The sequence below is a fragment of the Callithrix jacchus genome, chromosome 7 (assembly GCF_049354715.1).
Source record: "Callithrix jacchus isolate 240 chromosome 7, calJac240_pri, whole genome shotgun sequence".
NCBI lineage: Eukaryota > Metazoa > Chordata > Mammalia > Primates > Cebidae > Callithrix > Callithrix jacchus.
The window spans coordinates 31,252,884-31,269,608 of record NC_133508.1 but is presented as its reverse complement, the minus strand read 5'-3'; the positions used below and the strand labels follow the sequence as shown (position 1 = coordinate 31,269,608).

Sequence of the window (16,725 nt, the reverse complement as noted above, 5' to 3'; positions counted from 1 at the left end):
GGTACTGACTTTGCTTGCTTTGAAGTAGCTTTTTTTTTTTTTTTTTTCAGTAACTGTTAGTTTTTTTAAGTCTCTTGTAGTGTTAAGTTGTAGTTAATACTGCTACAGCAATTTCTAATTTTTAAGAATTGAGTAAGGGTGTATAACACTAATTCATAATCACTCTTATTGTAATCTGAATAAAGTGTAACATTGTGTAGCCTTTTTGTATAAAATAGACAAACAGAAAATGGTCCAGTCAGTTTCCTTTTTAATATGCTTAAAGTAAGCAGGTGGATCTATTTCATGTTTTTGATCAAAAACTTTATTTGGGATATGTATGGGTAGGGTACATCAGTAAGAGGTATTATTTAGAATCTTCTTTTGGACACTCTACCAGTTTCCTTTTATCTCAAAGTTATTGCAACCTGCTAGGATATAATGCTTCAAATGTGGTTATTAAAAAATGGTTCAGAATTAAATTTTAATTCATTAAAAAAATAGGTCAAAATGAAATAAGCCCTAATAAAAAGGTGAAGAAAGCAAAGAGAAAATCCTGATGATCTGGAGTTAAGCAGAGTTCTTGGACGTGACACCAAGCATGATGAAAATCATGATCCATAAAGTATAAACTAATCTGAATTAAAACTTTTGTTCCGTAAGACTAGCTAAGGCAATGAAAAGACAGTTTTTACAATAACTCTAGTTTTTACAACAAGTCTAAAGAATTTTCAAAACATATTAATAATGAAATAAGTAACTCAAGTAGAAAATACACAAAAGGTGTTAAGCAGACACTTCATTGAAGAAGACATAGTAATATAAGAAGCACATGATAAAATATTTAACTTCATTAGCCATCAGAGGAATGCAAACAAAAACCAAACCTATTATGAAAACACACCTATTAGAATGGCTAAAGTAAAAAATAACTGATAAAACAAAATGCCTGTAGGCCTGTAGAGAAAGTGGATCATCTCTTATTTATTATTAGTGGGATGGTACAACCACTCTGGAAAAGTCTGGCAGTTTCTTAAACCATTAAATATATACAATATGTTATGCAACAATCTCACTTCTAAATATTTACTCTAGAGAAATGAAAACTTAAGCTCAGCCCCCCAAAACCTGCATACTAATGTTTATAGCAACTTTACTCATAATCTCTATAAACTGTTAACTACCAAAATGTCCTTTGATGAGTAACTGGCTAAATAAACTGTGGTACATTCATACAATGAAATACTATTCGTTAATAAAAAGGATCAAACAACTAATACATGCAATAACTTGAATACATCTGAGTGAAACAGAAATGTTTCATATTGTATGCTGAATGAAACAGATAATGTTCCATGTTTTATGACATTCTCAAGAAGAGAAAATGATAGCAAAAGATCACGGTTGCCAGGGTTTGTGGTGGAAGGAAAATATGACTAAAAAGGGGTAGCACAATGGTGCTTTGATGATGGAACTGTTCTCTGCCCTGATTGTCATGGTTCCTACATGAATACACTTATGTGTGTGCGTGCGTGTGTGTATATTAAAGCTAATAGAAATAAACAAGTCAATTTTAAAGTATGTTAATTAAAAAAAAAGATTCCTGAGATCTTAACACTCAGAAAAGAAGAAACTTACTTTTCTAGTTCTAGGTGCTAATTCTGTAAGAAGAAATCTAGAAGAATTATTAGGAGTGTTTACAGATTTTTAAAACTATTTTAATGCTTTGGTCTCAGTTATTTGAGAGACCAACTGATAATAATATACAATAATGTTTTTGTATTTAATCGATCCACAAAGTAGTACAGAAATCAAATCCAGAAATGTTATGAATAGTTTTACTTTAAGGAATAAAAAGAAATAAGGAGGCAGTGGATAAAGGGCAAAAGCTTTAGAGTCAATTATTCCTAGGTGAAGACATTGGCTCTACTGGGTCTGTGAGTAGACTTGGGGGAGTGATACGACTCAGTCCTTAAGTTTCACATGTATCCAACTAGAGCATTCCATCATAGGATTGTTGTGAATACTAAACTCTCATTTAGCCCAATGCCTATAAGAGTGTAAGTGTTTAATAAGTAATGGCCATTATTAGGGATTCTATAGAAATACAAATTGTTCTGAGACTCTTACAATTAACTTTATTACATGTAGAATTTGAAGATCATCTTGTCTGAAATATTTTGACCTCAAATTAATTCATTAAATTTTAAATGCAGGGTATAAATGGATTGACTATTACAGGAATGATTTAATTAAGTAATCCATTCATCCGGTTCACTATTTGAGGATCCATTCTGTAGATTCTGAAATACAAAATTGGAAAGAACACTAATATCAAAGAACAAAGCTTGGTGGGGGGAGAGAGAGGGAGAGGGGGACGGAGAGAGAGAGGCAGAAAATTATGTCATCATTGCAAGTGCTGCAATAGAGATGTATGTCATTGCACTGCATGATAACCTAATTACCATATTTTTTTTTCTCTAATCAAGTTGTTCTGAAGGAGTTTATTTAACAAATAGTGACATATATTCTTCTACAACAGTGATAATGCATAAAATAATCTAAGGACATAGCATTCATTTTCAGTCATCCATGTGCCCTCATTATCATTACTTGTCTCTCCGTCAGCAAGAAAAAAATATTCATTTACCTAAAAAACTAAGAATAACAAGCCCACATACATAAACATTTTGACCCTAATTAATTAGTTAAGCAAAATATCCAAAGTCCTGAATCATCTGAGTGACTTATGGTACAAGTTAATGGCATAGCTTACAGATTCAGACGGACTGGTTAAAATTACAGATGGTACTTACCAGTAGTGACTCTGGTAAGTTACCTAATGTCTTTTGTCTTTTGTACCTATTTTTTTCTCATCTACAAAATGGGGCTAAGTAACTTGCTTCATTACAATATTGCAAGGATTAGATTAATCTATAAAACACAATTTAGAACATTACTTGACAAAAACTGCTCAGTAAAGTTAGTTATGATTATTAATACTAGCCAGGGGTTTGTGAACTTGGGTGATTTTTTTTTTTTTTAACAGAAGTGGTTGTGGTCTGCAGAATAAAGGCTCCGTCAAGATGTCCATATCCTAATACTCTGACCCTGTGACTGCATTACTTTAAATGGTGAAATGGACTTTGCAGATGTGATTAAAGTTATGGACCTCGAGGTGGGGAAATTATCCTAGATTATTTGGGTGGGGCAGTTAATTACATGAGCTCTTAAAAGTGAAAGAGAGGGAGGCAGGAGTGGAGACATGATATGGGAGAAATGGGACTTGATCGTCTTCCTGGCTTTAAAGATAGAGAAAAGAAGTCATAAGCCAAGGAATGCAGGTACCCTCTAGAAGCTGGGAATGGCCCTCAGCCAGCAAAAAAAATGGAATCCTTGTATGATCAAAAGAATCTGACTATGCCACCATCTGAGGAAGAAAATGAATCTTCCTCATGAACTTAGAGAAAGAAATACAACAGTTAGATTTTAGCCCAGTGAGACCTGGGATAGATTTATGACCCACAGAGCCGAAAGAAAATAAATTTGTGTTGTTCAAACTGTAAGTGTGTTGTCATTTATTATGGAAGCAACAGAAAACCAATACAAGTGGTTAAATATTTTTGAGCAGAGAGAAGAATGAAGGTAACAGCAATTTGCTAGCTAGCTACAGAGAAGATTGCCCTGTAGAGGTCAATGTTGTTTTCTTTTTGCTGTTTTAGTTTCATCGGATACTGTGAATCTGAAAATCACCAATCATGTAGTAATTACTGGATCCTAGCCTTATTGGAGGCCATAGGAAATTAAAAAGAAGTATGTGACACATCTTAAGATGTTTCTATATGGATCACCTCTGCACCAGTGCTCTACTATATGTATTATATGTATGGATGTCATATTTAATGTAAATGTATTTTTCTGTTGGACCTAGAAGAAAAAAAGAATAGCATGCTTTGGAATCAAACAGACCTGGGTTTGAATCTTGGCTTCTCTATTAGATAATGTGTCATCTTGGCAAGATATTTAACCTTTCTGAGCCTCATTTTCCTTATTTTTAAAAAGGAGCCAACATCTGGGTCATAGAGCTATTCTAAGTATGAAAACAAACAATATATAGAAAAGCATTAGCACTAGGTCTATATAGGTACACTATTATTTTTCTTACCAAATATGCGAAATGTGGGGTTGCCACTGACTTTTCATTTACTGTGTCAGCCTTCCCAGTCCTTCAGTGTTTTAGAGAAGAGGCATATTCTCTCAAACGCCAAACCAGACCTGAACAGAAAAGCCTAATGAAAGCAGAATTAGCCTGATTTATCCTTGTCCTCAAAGCTGAAGGTATTGAGACCAGGTCTGAAATGGGGGGAAAGTAAGCTGGTACTCTGTAACATGGGGGCAAATCAGGAAAAGTATAAAAACCTTTCCTAAGGCCTTTGGGGCAAGATATCTGACATTCTATTAGACAGGCTAAGGAATGGAACAAGAGTCAGAGATCTAGGAATCCGTTGACCTGCTATGCATTTTGCAAGCTGAATAACTATTATATTCCAGTATTTTTTCTCTTGTTCTATTATTGCTTATTAAAATATTTTTGAAAATCCCACCTTTTTTTCATATAGCATATACTAACAAAGACCAAGGAAAGGATTTTTTGTTTGTTTGTTTTTGCTTCATTTTGGTCAGAAGTTTTCAAAATTTGAAAATTTTTCTCAATTTGAAAAATTTAATTTACAGAAAACCAGTAAAAATATTATTTTAAACCCTTTAACCTGTACCCCCTAAAGAGAACATGACATAATCACAGCAGTATTATGAAAGATATAAAATTAACATTATACAATGCTATTAACTTATCTAGGGATCTTATTTGCCCTTTTCCAGTTTCCACACTAATATCTTTTTTTTTTTTTTCTGGCCCACGAGCCAATTTAGTATTCTACGTTGTATCATGTGTTTATAACCTCCTGTAACCTCTACTAAAATTTGATAATCCAATCTGTTTGTCTTTGACAAGTTGCTTCTTTTTTGGTATTTTATTACCTTGATATTGATACTTTTAAAGAGTACTGGGCACTTACTTTGTCGTAAGCCCCTCAACTTAGATTTCTCTGATGTTTCTAATTATTAGATTGAGGTGATGCATTTTGAGCAAGAATATACTAAAGCGATAGGTGCCCTTGTCAATATACCATACTAGTTGCACATAGTATGTCACTATGTCTTATTACTGGGGGTATTATCATCTGTAATTGATCATCTAGTTAAGGTGGTGCCTGCCAGGTTTTTTTCCACACCAGTTATCATGTTTTTCTTAGCAATTATTTATTATCTTCTGGGAAAATACTTCAAAATTATGCAAATATCTTCTTTCTCTTTACACTTTCACCCACTGATTTTAGCATTCATTGATGGTTCTTTTCAACAATTACCATGGTATTTGCCTAGTCGTGAGTCTCCATTCCCGTATTTACTTATTCATTAATTTATTTTTCTCTTCTTTTTTTTTTAGAGACGAGGTTTCACCATGTTCATCAGGCTGGTCTTGAACTCCTGACCTCGTGATCCACCTGCCTCGGCATCCCAAAATGCTGGGATTATATGCATGAGCCACCGTGCCTGGCCTACTTATTAATTTATAATTGGACTTCTACTATAAGAAAAACCTGTCTTTTCCCTCCCAGGTATTTAAGTATTTATTTCAATACAGATAGATATTTCTTTTATTATCTGGATTATAATAATGCTATCATTATTTATTTTGCTGCTAAAATTGTTACAGAATTGGCTATTGGGAACTCCTTGGTTCCTGTGTTTGTTTGACATGCCTCATCATTCATTCATTCATTTTTTTTAGATGGAGTCTTGTTAAGTTGTCCAGGCTGTTCTCAAACTCAAGCAATCCTCCTTTCTCAGCCTCCCAAGTAGTTAGAATTACAAAGCCTCCTGAGTAGCAGGGATTACAGGTACATGCTGCTGCACCCAGCATTTATTTATTTTTTACGTATTTGTGTGTAGTTACTATTGCAGGCTCATCTTGTATTTTCTCTGCCCCAGATTAGAATTAGTCATTTCTCCAAAGAGGCTTAGTACCTTCTACCTGAGAATGGTATTTGAATCTTAGATCTGGGTATTATATATGTTCACTACTATTGGTGTCACTGCTTCCATGTCTTGTAGACAGGGTTTGGAAATATATGTATGTACACTAATATACTCATATATATTTTCATATTTATCTGTTTTTATATATATTCAGAACCATGAGTTCATACTGATACCTCCAATTCCAATTGAACACCATAGTCTTGAACACACTAGTCTTTTCTCTGACAGTGTGAAACCTGGGATTTTATTATCTTAAACATATTTACTTACTTGTTATATACCAGTATACACATAAAGTAGTTTCAGAACAACCCAAATCTGTATGACATACAAATTTAATCATTGGAAGGAGAATGGAAATAGGGTAGTAGGCATAGGGGGAGGGGTGACACTTCCCTGAGTACACCTTTTTGTACAGTTTACTTATATAACTATGGCAATGTTTCTTATAGACAAAAAAATAAATAATTTAAATCACCAGCAGGCAGGGAGAATGAAAAATGAAATACCAACGTATATAAAACTATTATGAATGAGATATAGAAAAAAAGAAATTACCTAAGTAACTCTGGAAAATGTTTTAAATGACCACATATTATAAGGCTAATGACCAAAAGACCTATACACACTGCACTCTAGGTAGCAAATTTGTTTGACTGGGGTTTTAAAGAGAGCAGAATATACACCAAGGTTCAACATTGTGGGGAAAGCCCAAACTCCTTCATAGTGCCACCTCTGAATACTCACATACTCAGAAATACTTAAATATTCATACAGTATATTTAGTGCAAATTGAAGTGTTCCCTTATAAGAAGAGCTAAAAAATAAAATATCATTCAGGGGTCATGTGATCCACTGTTTTCATTTTACATATGTATAAGTAGAACTCAAGGGACTGTGGTACAGTGAAGAAGACATGTGCTTAAACTTTTCTACATCATACACCACCTCTGGCTGAAAATGATTCCAAAGAGTAGGCTCAACTGAATCTTGATGGATGAATACAATTTGCTTCAAGGCTTAGACAGTGACTGATATATTCTTTACACATATTACTTACAGTATATTTTATTATAATTTGTGCCCAAGACAGCATTATTACCATGTGATATATGATCAGAGTTTTAAACATTTTGAACATAAAACTGTTTGTCTTGGCATTTTTGTAAACATGTAAATTTCTATAGATTCAAAAACTACATGTGAGAAAAATGTTTTTAAATCACTGTTACTTGGGACAGTTTTAAAACTCAGCAATTTCAAAATATCAAGAAATAGCTAACACATTAAACAATATTTCATACTATCAGATTAGTTTTATATATGTTTTAAAAACTGAAAGTATAAGGAAGGCTTTAAGACAGGTGTTTCAAAAGTTATACTTAAAAAGTTTAACTGACACAAGCGTCAGAGTTTTTGGCTGAACCACAAGATCTTATAAGATTAATACAGGTATGCTGGAACATTGCCAAGTTATACTTTCTTCTCTACAAAGAATATTTAAGTTGATAGATTTTAAGCCAATAGCGCTTACCGTAGAAATTTTATTTTTGAGAATGAACATGTCCTAGTTTAATATCTACAATAAAATATTCCTTTTTCCATATAATTCTTCCTTAAAGAACTTGATTCTAATTTGGAGTTTCATTCACAGATAATAGCTTTTTAAAGGTACTTACTACATACTTAAAATTTCAATGGCATATTATATTTCCCAAAATAATTTAGATCTTTGACTTACATTATGTAACAGATCTGTGAATACCAGAATATTAATGTGTTATATCACATTTTTTAATCTGCAAAGCTTAAACCATTCTTGCATCCCAGGAATAAGTCCCAGTTGATCATGGTGTATGATATTTTAAATTTCCTACTGAATTCAATTTGTTATTATCTTGTTGAGGATTTTTGCATCTATCTTCACCAGAGATACTGGCTTATAATTTTCTTGTGTTCTTATCTGAATTTGATATCATAACAATGCTGGTCTTGTGGAATGAGTTTGGCAGTATTCCTTCATCTTCAAATTTCTAGAAGAGTTTGAGAAGAACTGATTCTACAAGTTGACCACTTGTCATTAATTATTCCTTAAATGACAAGTACAATTAACCAAGGAAGCCATCTCATCCTGACTTTTCTTTGTTGGGAGATTTTTGATTACAGATTCAATCTCTTTACTTGGTCTGTTCATATTTTCTATTTTTTCATGCTGTATGTTGGTAGTTGTACATTTCTATTCATTTATCCACTTCTTCATGATTATCCTATTTGTTAGTGTATAACTGTTCATAGTAATCTCCTATAATCCTCTGTCTTTGTTTAGTATCAGTTGTAGTATACCCTTTTCCTTTTAAATATATTTTTGAAAATTTCAGATTCGGGGGGCACGTGCAGGTTTATCACATGGATATATCACATAATAGTGAGGTTTGGGCTTCCAGTGTACCCATTAATCCAAACAGTGAACAGCTGTCAGGTCATTTTTAAAAATCCTAATTCTCCTTTACCTAATTCCCATTTTTGGAGTCTCCAACATCTGTTATTTACATCTTTATGTACCCACTGTTTAGCTTCCACTTACAAGTGAGAATGTGCAGTATTTCATTTTCTGTTACTGAGTTATTTCACTCAGCATAATGGCCTCCAGCTCCATCTATGTTTCTACAAAGGACATAATTTCATTCATTTATATGGCTGCATAGTATTTTATGGTATATATGGACCACATTTTTTTTATCCAATTATCCACTGATATACACTTAGGTTGATTCCGTGACTCTGCTATTCTGAGTAGTTCTGTGATAAACATACAAAAAAAGTGTCTTTCTTATATTCTTTCTTTTCTTTTGGGTAGATGCCCAGTAGTGGCATTGCTGAATCCAATGGTAGTTCCATTTTAGTTCTTTCAGAAATCTCCAAATTGTTTTCCATAGGGGTTGTACTAATTTGCATTCCCACCAACAATGCATAAGAATACCCTTCTCTCCACAACCATGCCAACATCTGTTGTTTTTTGACTTTTAATCATAGCCATTCTAACTGGTGTAAGATGATATCTCATTGTGGCTTCAGTTTGCACTTCTCTGATGATTAGTGATATCAAGCATTTCTGAAATGTTTGTTGGCAACTTTATGTCTTCTTTTAAGAAATGTCTGTTCATGTCCTTTGACCAGTATTCAGTAGGGCTGTTTTTCTCTTGCTGAGTTATTTGGGTTCACTGTAGATTCTGGATATTAGTTCTTTGTCGGAGGTACAACTTGCAAATGTTTTTCTCCCGTTCTGTAGGTTGTCTACTTACTTTGTTCTTTTGCTGTGAAGAAGCTTTTTGGTTTAAGTCCCAATTATGTATTTTTGTTCTTGTTATATTTTCTTTTGGGGTCTTAGTCATAAATTCTTTGCCTATGCCAATGTCCAGAATAGTTTGTCCTATGTTTTCTTTCAGGATTTTAATCGTTTCACATCTTACATTTAAGGATCTTTAATCCCACTTGAGTTATTTTTGTATATGATGAGACACAGAGGTCCAGTTTCATTCTTCTGAATGTGATTAGCCAATTTCCCAGCACCACTTACTGAACAGGATGTCCTTTTTATTTTTGTTGAATTTGTTGAAAATCAGTTGGTTGCAGGTATGTCACTTTATTTATAGGTTCTCTATTCTATTCCACTGATCTATGTGTCCATCTTTATACCAGTATCATGCTGTTCAGCCTTGTAGTATAATTTGAAGTCAGGTAATGTGATGTCTCTGGCTTTGTTCTTTTTGCTTAAGATTCCTTTGGCTATTTGGGCTCTTTTTTTGGGGGGGGGGTTCCATATGAACTTCAGAATTGTTTTTTCTAATTCTGTGAAGAATGACATTGGTAATTAGGGACTGCTTTGAATCTCTAGATTTCTTTGGGAAGTATGGTCATTTTTAACAATATTGAGTCTTCCAATTCATAAGCATGAGATGTTTTTCCATTTGTGTTATCTTCCTACAGAGATCTTTCACCTCTTTGGTTCAATGTATTCCTAGTTATTTCACTTTTGTGTGTGACTATTGTAAATGGGATGGAGTTCATGATTTGGTTCTCAGATTCAATATCAGTATATAGAAATGCTACTTGTTTTTGTACATTCATTCTGTGTCCTAAAACTTTACTGAAGTTGTTTATCACGTCTAGGAGTCTTTAGGATTTTCTAGGTATGGGGGCATATCATTGTGCCCAGATAATGTGATTTCCTCTTTTCCAATTTGGATGCCTCTTGTTTCTTTCTCTTACCTGACTGCTCTGTCTAGGACTTCCAGTACTACGTTGAATAGGAGTGGTGCGAGTAGGCATTCTTGTCTTGTTCCAGTTCTTAGGGTAAATGCTTTCAACCTTTCCCTATTCAATATGATATTGGCTGAGAGTTTGTCATATACAGTTCTTATTATTTTTAGGCATGTCCTTTCAATGCCTAGTTTTTGAGTTTTTTTTTTTAACATAAAGGGACACTGAATTTTATCAAAAGCCTTTTCCATGTCTATTGAGATGATCATATGGTTTTTGTTTTTAATTCTGCATATGTGGTAAATCACATTTATTGACTTGAAAATGCTTAACCACCTTTGCATCCCTGGAATAAAATATACTTGATAGTGATAAATTTTGTTTTTGATGTGCTGATGAATCTGGTTTGCTATTATTTTGTTGAAAATTTTTACATTTATATTCATCAGGGAGATAATTAGTATCACACAATGAGTTAGGGAGGTATCCCTCCCTCCTCTTTTTTGGAATAGTTTCTGTAAGACTGGTACCAGCTCTCCTTTGTAGATCTGGTAAAACTGTCCTGTAAATCTCTCTGGTCCTGGGATTTTTTGTTGTTGTTGGAAAATTTTTTATGATTGGTACAATTTCATTACTCATAATTGGTCTGTTCAGGATTTCTATTTCTTCCTGATTCAATCTTGGGAGATTGTGTGTTCCAGGAATTTATCTATTTCTTCTAGGTTATCTAGTTTGTGCACATAGAGATGCTCATGTAATCCCTGGAGCTTTTGTATTTCTGTTGTATCAGCAATACTGATATTTTTATAATTTCTGATTGTGCTTATTTGAATTTTCTCTTTTTTCTTCATTAAACTAGCTAATGGTCTATCAATTTCGTTTATCCATTCAAAGAACCAACTCTTCATCATTCATTTTTTTTTTTGTCCCAATCTCACTTACTTTTGCTCTTTGTTTTTTCTTGTCTTCTGCTAGCCCCTTTACTTTGAGTCTGTGGTTGGTCTTTTGCCATTAGGTGGGTTTCCGGTAGGCAGCAGATGGTTGAGTCCTGCTTCTTTTACCCAGTTTGCTAGTGTTTATGTTTTAAATGGAGTATTTAAGCTATTTATGTTCAAGATTAACATTAGTATGTGTAGTAATTGCTTCACTGGATCTTTAAGGTTTCAACATACCTGTGTTTTTATGATGATTGCCTTGTTTAGAACTCCTTTGAGCATTTCTTGTAAGATGATGTAATAATGGTGATGAATTCTCTTGATGTGTGCTTATCTGGGAAAGACTATTTCTCCTTCATTTATGAAGCTTAGTTTGTCCAGATATAAAATTCTTCACTGACATTTTTTCAAGGTGGCTAAAAATAGGCCTCCAATCTCTTCTGTCTTATAAGGTTTCTGCTTAGAAGTCCACCATTAGGCTGATGAGCTTCCTTCATAGGTGATTTGACACTTGTCTCTAGTCGCCTTTAAGACTTTTCTTTGATACTGACCTTGGATAGCCTAATGACTATATGCCTTGGTCATGTTAATCTTATACAGTATTTTTCAGGTGCTCTCTAAATTTCCTGTATCTTGATGTCTACATCTCTAGAAGATTGGGAGATTTTCCTACATTATTCCCTCAAATATTTTTCCAAGGTTTTTACTTTTTCCTCTTCTCTATCAAGAATGCAGGTCATAGGTTTGGTAGCTTTACATAATCCCCTATTTCTTGATGGCTTTGTTCATTTTTAAAAATTCTTTTTTCTTTGTCTGACTGGGTTCATTTTAAGCTCTGAAATCTTTCTTCTGGTTGATCTAGTCTATTGTTAATGCTTTCAACAGTGTTTTGATATTCCTTCAACAAATTTATCATTTTCAGATGTTCCATTTTGTTTTTTATAAAGCATATCTATGTTGGCTTTCATCTCTTAGACTGTTTCTCTAGTTGCTTTGTTTTGGTTTTCAACTTTCTCTTGGATCTCATTGGACATCTTTACAGTCTGTATCTTAAATACTTTATCTAGCTCAAAGTTTTCATTTTCATTAGAATTCATTGCTAGAGAGCTAATGTGGTCCTTTTGGGGTGTCACAATATTCTATTTCTTCATGGTGCTAGAGTTCTTGTGCTGGTTCCTTCTCATGTATAGAAGCTGTCCCTCTTATTTTTGGATTTATCTTCATTTGAGTGGGATTTTTTTTTTTTTTTGCCCCTTGAGGGTGTGACTCTTGCATATGTTGGGTTGTGTCCTTTGGCTTTGCGTCTATGTGCTTTTAGGGGGCCAAGTCTCTGTATAAATCCCTTGGTTATAGATAGCCTTAGTGTAGCAGTTTTCTGAAATGTTAATTGTTTGTAGTTTATAGCTGTGTTGTGCTGTATGTGTTGTAAGGCTCACTGTCTCTATGCAGAGTTGGAGATTTTTGAGGGGGGCAGCTTATCTCATTCCTTAGTGCTGTGTACTTGTCAGCAGGAATTATATTGGGTTGTGCAGTTCACCTTAGAGGCCAGAAGGTGATGCCTACAGGTAAGAGCTCTCTGAGTGCTGTACAATGACAGCAGCAGTTGTTGTGACAGGGCCATGCAGTTTGACCTCCTGGCCAGTACGTAGTGCTGGCAGGTGAGTGGCATTTGCAGTGATGATAGTGGGATTTTTAATTGGCCTTTGTTAACAGGAAAGTATGAGGGTGTCCCTGGTGATGGGTGGGGTATGTGAAGCTCTCAGTGTTCCCATTCCATGCTCTGTCCCCAAGGCTGGCTAGAGGGAGCAAAGCTGGGTGGGACTGGATCAGGTAAGCCTGTGATCAGGGTCTCTGAGGCAGAAGTGACCTCAGGAGGGGTGTAGGGGCAGTTCTCAGGCAGCTGTAACAATACTCTAGGGAGGCATGGAAGTACCTCTCCTGTACCACAAGTGCTGGTTCAGGGTAAGAGGTCTGGCTTGAACCAGCACTGTGGGTTTTCATCCCAGCAGATGGCCATGGGGCCCACCCAGCCTCCACATCCCTGACTGGTGGGTCTCCCTCCAGTGTCCATCCCACCACGTGGCCCAAATGGTTATGTTAATCCCAAACCACCTGTGCCCAGACTGCCATGCCACCCTAGGTATTCCAGAATGCAAGACTCCCTGCAGTAGAAACCATGGCTATGAGGCCTCACCCTTCCTCGTCTGGTCTCATGAAGGGAGGGGTGTCCAGCTTCTATACCACCTGAAAACCCCTCATCACATTCTTCTCTGGTGTTCTGACAGTGGGGTTCCTCCCCTGCTTGAGATCAGGCCACAGATCTCATACCCATGTTCCGGGGTGGTGTGCTTCAATCCTGGCAAACTGGGACCAGGCCAGTGGATTTGTCCTCTGGCTCCTTAGGATCAAGCTCTGGCAGTGATGGGAGAAGTGAATTGTTCCCAGGCAACCAACAAACCACTCAGGTGGGGCAATGGAGGCCCCACTGTGGGTCCCACTCTACAGCAATGGCCGGGGAGGTAGTCTTAGGAGGGACTGGCAGGCATTGGAGTGTGTGGTCAGATTCACCTCAGTCCTGCAGGAATGGTGGTGGATCCTGAATGGGGCATGTGAGTGTGCATGGGCCCCACTCTATCCTGGCCTGGCAGACAGCAGATGTAGCTCAGAGCAGGATGCAGGGCACTGGGGGGTAGGCACCTAGAGTCATGTTTTGCTGCAGTTGCCTGGCATGCTGAAGCCTTTTGGGCTTCTTGTGGCTTCAAACAGTGCCCCTGTATGGTCTCTAGGCAGCTTCTCCTACCAGTTCAAAGGTCTTCAGGGGTTGTGTGAACTGCTGTAGCTAGAATTTCAGAAGTCAACAGAGGGAATGTGGTGTCCTTGGGTTTCTTCACTCACACCTTCCTTGGGTCCATTCTGGTCCCAAGGTTCCTAGCAATACTGAGCCAACAGTGTGGCTTCCTACATCTTCAATCACGGTGTCGGTCATGGCCTATATATTAAATTTCAGTGTTTTCTCTCAAAAGATCTATTCAAAATGTGAAGGTTTACTCAATATTTTGGGTTCTCTCTGTGGAAGAGCTGCATCCCAGATGCATCTATTTGACTATCTTTACTCCCTCTCCTCCTTTTTCATTTATTATTCTATTTGGATATTCCCTCTTTTTTTTAATTCTAGCTAAATATTTGTTGATTTTATCTTCTCAAAAACTCACTCAGTTTTGTTGATCTTTTGTACTGTTTTTCTACTGTTTATTTCATTTATTTTTGCTCTAATCTCTATTATTTCCTTCCTTCCTCTAATTTTGGGCTTACTTTGTTCTTTTCTAGTTCCATGAGGTACAGTATTAAGTTGTTTATTTAAGATCATTCTTTATTCTTAATATAGGCATTTATTGCTGTAAAATTCTTAGAACTGCTTTTGCTGCATTCCATATATTTTGGTATGTTATGTCTCCACTTTTGTTTGTTTCAAGATATTGTTTTACTTTCCCTTTGATTTCTTCTTTGACCTTTGATTGTTCAGGAGTGTGTTGCTTAATTTCCACATATTTGTGAATTTTCCAATTTTCCTTCTGTTACTGATTTCTGGTTTCATGCCGCTGTTGACAGAAAAGATACTTGATATAATTTTAATATTAAATTTGTTAAAACTTATTTTGTGGCCTAACAAATGATCTATCCTGGAGAATATTACATGTTTCAGTGAGAAGAATGTGTGTGTTCTGCTATAGTTAAATTGAATGTTCTGTATATGTCTATCAGGTCCATTTTGTCTAGTGTTGCTCAAATCTACTGTTCCTTTATTTTTCTGTCTAGATGATTATCCATTATTGAAACATTGAAGACCTGGTATAATTACTGTTCTGCTATCTATTTCTTCCTTCAGTTAATGTTAATATTTTTGTGCTCCAAAATTGGTGGCAAATATATTTAGAATTCTATGATCTTGATAAATTGACCTCTTTATTATTATATAATGATCTTCATTGCCTCTTGTGACAATTTTTTTACTTCAAATGTATTTTACCTGGTCTAAGTATGGCCACCACTGCTCTCTTTTGGTTCCACTTCCATGGAACATATTTTTCCAACCTTTCACTTTTATTTTATACATGACTTTAAAGGTAAAGTAAGTCTCATGTAGGCAGTTTATAGTAGGGTCAGTTTTTAAAAATGCATTTAAAGCGTGAGCAACATAGCAAGATCCCATCTTTCCATAAAAGTTTCTTTTCTTCTTTTTCTTCTTCCTTTTTAATTAGGCACATGTGGTGGCATATGCCTGTACTCCTAGCTACCTCAGGAGGCTAAAGTTAGAAGACTGCTTGAGCCCACAAAGTTGAAGTTACAGTGGGTTGTGATTGCATTACTACACTCTACTCTGGGTGACAGAGGGTATTATGTACCTCTGTATTAAAAATATGCATAAAATTAAATATATATATTTATTTTACACCATGTAACTTGCTTTGGCTAATAAAATGTGTATGCTTTTCAAAAAAAATATGCATAGTAACTACGTATTTTGATTACTGAGTTTAATCCATTTGTATTTAAAGTCATTATTCATAAGTAAGAACTATTGTCATTTTATTGTTTTCTGAAAGGTTTTAAGTGCCTTTGTTTCTTCTGCTGCTTCCATTGATATTTAAAAAAAAAAATATATATATATATTTGTAATGGCATGGTTTGGTTTATCTTTCGTGTATCTACAGTTTTTTTCTTTTGATTATCCAAGAGGCTTACAAAAACCATTTTATAGCCATAACAATCTATTTTAAATTGATAAGAACTTAATATCCATCACATATAAAAACTACACTTTTACCTCTCCCCTCCCACATTCTATGTTAATTGATATAATTTACATACTTTTATATTGTATATCCACTAAAAAATTATTGTAGCTCTATTTTAATATCTTGTATTTTTTATTTTTATATTACAGTTGTACAAGTGCTTTACACAACATCATTATAGTATCACAGCATTCTGAATTTATTTATTTTTTTAATCTATCCCCTAAGGCATTTATCCTTTGAGTTACAAACAATTCAATTATACTCTTTAAGTTATTTTAAAATGTAAAATTAAGTTATTATTGACTATAGTCATCTTATTGTGCTATCAAATATTCAGTCTTATTCATTCTAACTATATAGAATAGTACTTTTTTTTTTGAGACAGAGTCCCACTCTGTTGCCCAGGCTGGAGTGCAGTGGCACAGTCTTGGCTCACTACAACCTCCAACTCCCAGGTTCAAATTGTTCTCTTGCTTCAGCCTCCCAAGCAGCTGGGATTACAGCTGTCCGCCACCATGCCTGGCTAATTTTTTTGTATTTTTAGTAGGGGCAGGGTTTCACCATGTTGGCCAGGCTGGTCTTGAACTCCTGACATCAGGTGATCCTCCTGCCTTGGCCTCCCAAAGTGCTGGGATTACAGGCATGAG

At 35.2% G+C, this 16,725-nt stretch overlaps 1 protein-coding gene and 1 long non-coding RNA gene across 49 annotated transcripts in view; one reads left to right on the top strand and one right to left on the bottom strand.

Moving 5' to 3' along the window:
• The window catches only part of LOC128932561 (uncharacterized), a 124,338-nt gene extending 116,960 nt beyond the window's left edge, over positions 1-7,378 (top strand). The window contains exon 4 of the long non-coding RNA XR_008482525.2: positions 5,489-7,378. This is a non-coding gene — a long non-coding RNA (uncharacterized LOC128932561). The remainder of the gene's footprint in view (positions 1-5,488) is intronic.
• ZEB1 (zinc finger E-box binding homeobox 1) overlaps positions 1-16,725 on the bottom strand; it is a 215,100-nt gene that overhangs the window by 54,985 nt on the left and 143,390 nt on the right. The window lies entirely within an intron of this gene.